This window comes from Artemia sp. Qi Xiang Cuo, chromosome 4, assembly GCF_049724085.1.
Source record: "Artemia sp. Qi Xiang Cuo chromosome 4, ASM4972408v1, whole genome shotgun sequence".
NCBI classification, from domain to species: domain Eukaryota; kingdom Metazoa; phylum Arthropoda; class Branchiopoda; order Anostraca; family Artemiidae; genus Artemia; species Artemia sp. Qi Xiang Cuo.
In genome coordinates, this window is record NC_142797.1 from 1312438 (window position 1) to 1315713 (window position 3276).

Genomic DNA, 3276 nt, shown 5'->3' on the forward strand with positions numbered 1-3276 from the left:
CCATCCAAAATTTTTTTAATTTTCGCCACTTGAGGCTGAATCTCCAAATTTTGTCCCTGTTTTGCATTTATTTGTTCTTTTTCACTTTTCTCAATTTTTTCATTCGCGCAAAATAATAAATCATCGTTAAATCTGAATTGGACTCCAGTGTCCTCCATATTTGACTGCATTACTTCATTGTAGCTCCGTTTAATATCTCTTTTCTCTGTTTTAGTTCTCTTTGCTTTTACCGTAGAAACAAATATTTCGTTATGAAATGGGAACTGAATTCCGATATTTGGTTTTTCATATTGTGCTAAAATTTCCCGAACTTTGTGAGGAAAAGCGCATACAATAAATTTCGTCTCATTTTTCTTTGGTACAATCAGTGTTTCATTTTGGATTGTACTTGTTAGCGTCTCATATTCAATAAAAGTGTTCTCAAGTTTTTTTTTTGCAAATTTTCCTGAAAAATCATTTTCGCGCGTCTTATTTTCAATATTGTGTTGTCTTTTTACTTTTGCATCCCATTTCTGTGGATTACCAATATTTCGAACACGCGTATCAAGTATTTCGCTTTTCCGACAGGGTGGCGCAGCCTCCCAATTTTTTTTTATGAGCTGGTCCACCTCCCCCGTAGTCAACGAAGTTGTATATTTTCCCGTCTTAGTGTAGTTTTGTAATTTTCCCCCTGTTAAAGAAGTCACTTTTAAGGATAGGAGATTTCCGATATCTCCAAAGTCTCCTCCTACTAAAACATTCTTACTTACTTAGGTCCTCCTATGCCTGGGGGCGCATAAGGCAGCAACAGTGGTTCGCCACGACGACCTGTCCTGAGCCTTCAACCATAGCTCATCCAACGAGGACCTCGCCAGCTTCTCCTTCATTAGCGACCTGCCAAGGGTCATTTTCGGTCTCCCTGATTTGCGGAGACCGGGGGGATGTCCAACACCATGCGTCGTGCGGCAGCCTTCCATCCCCAATTTGCACCATATGCCCCCAATACATCCATCGCCGCTTTCTAATGAGATCAAGGACGGGGGTATGATTTGTCATACGATAGATTTCATCATTTCGTATTCTTTCCGTCCAATGTATATTTGTGATAGACCTTAGGCAATTATTGTCGAATGCCTGGAGTCGTCGTTCTAGCTGAGCAGTGATGCTCCAAGTTTCGCAGCCGTACATAAGGACAGAGACCACATTGCTATTATAAATTTTAATCTTTAGCTTCTGGGAATATTTATTATTTCTAAGGTAGCTGAAAGCAGACCCAGCCAATGTTATTCGGCACAGTATTTCTCTTTCGGAATTGGCAACTTGCGTAAGAATGCTGCCAAGATACTTGAACTCTCTCACTTCCTCAATTTCCTCGTTGTTAACCAAAAGTCCTTCGGCTAAGTCAGGTATGACTGCATTCGACATTGATTTGGTCTTGTTAGTATTTATGGAGAGTCCGACAGCATTTGCCATACGACCGAGTTCATCAATGTTGCGTTGCATATCTTCTGGGTCGTTGGTAATAAGTGCAACATCGTCAGCAAAATCAGCATCATTGAGTTCTCTCAGTGGATTTAATTGTAGACCGCCACTATAACTGCAGCCATGGAGAACAAAATCTATCACTATGGCAAACAGTAATGGGGATAGAATGCAGCCCTGTCTTACATCTGACTGAACAGAAAACCACTCCGTTAGGCCACCCTCTGTCTGTACTGCGCACATGATATCATGATATAGCGCTTTAATTATATTTACAATTTTGGTCAGAATTCCATAATGCACTAAAATCTTCCACATGGTTCCACGATGCATCGAGTTGAAGGCTTTGAGAAAATCTATAAATACTATAAGTAGCTGAACTTGCCATTCATCCAGCAGGACTCTCAGGCTAAATATCAGGTCACAACATGATCTATTCTGGCGGAATCCGTGCTGCTCATCTCTCAGAACTTTCTCCACTTTACTTCGAATCCTGTTAAGAATTATTTGGCACAGGACTTTGCTGCCAACAGACTGTAAAGCAATACCTCTCCAATTATCACACTTAGTCTTTTGTCCCTTTTTGAAGAGTTTTACAATTACTACCTTCGACAATTCACTAGGGGCTTTTTCTTCATCCCAAACACAGGAAAGAAGTTCAAATATGGGTTCGGCTAGGGCGCTTCTACCGTACTTCAGTAATTCTGGTGATATGCCATCATTGCCGGCAGCCTTTCCGTTTTTCAAAGTCTTTAGGGCCTTCGCTTAATTCTGCCGTTTTTTCAAAATTGTATATGTATAAATCATTTTCTATCTTCATTTACTTTCATTTTCGTACATCTTCATTTTCTTTTATTGGTTGAAGGTTTATTGTCTGCATTACTTCTATTATAGACTATTTCTGAGGCTCTTGAGACTTTCTCCCTGCAATCATTTCCATTGCGTTTTCTTTCTTCTCTGTCTGCCTCCTCCTTTTTTTCTTTGGCTGTTCTAGGCTATCTCTATCTCTTTCTTCTGTCTTTTCCTCCACCTTTCGTTCTCTATCTATTCTAATATTCTCTTCTCTCTGCTCTCTAGCTATCCTCTCTTTCTTGTCTGTCTCTCTCTATTTCTTTTCTATCTTCCTCCTCTTTTCGTTCTCTGGCTATTTTCTCTTTCTCCATGAAATTTAATATATGTTGTGTCATATCTATTTGAGTACTTTTTCGTGAGCCCCTGCTGGAAATTGAGCTTCTGCTACTCCTGCTACTTGGTCTACTATGATTCTCTCTGTCTTTATATCCTCTTGATTCGTTTTCTGAGTCTGTTCGTTCTATAATTATATTTTCTCTTACCCGCAACTCCCCTACATTTTGTACCTCATCTGAAGGGTGAGTTGTTTTTTTTACCCGTATTTTCATATAATGATTTTTCTTCATGTATTATCACCACATTTTCTTTTGTCTGGGTTTCTCTATATGGGAATAATTATTTCTGAATCTGCCTTAAACTCTTTTCTTCTTCCATGGTTTGTACCGGAGATCGCTCTATTATTGTTTTTTTTTTGAAGATTTCCCCTTCACGAGTGTCAGAAATGTCTATTTCACCCCCTGAGTGATATATGGTTCTATCTGATGGTGTTTTTCTTAGGGTATTTCCAGCGGGAGTCGCATACAATTGTGTGTCTGAATTCGATTTTTGTGTTACCGCGGTAGATCTTGTCTGAATTCTCCGTTTGTCCGCCATTACTTCAAGGTTTACTTAACGTCTTCCGTCCAAATGAAAATCCTTTTACCAGTGTCTGTTTTTATCCTTTCGTGAAAATTGTTTCGTTTT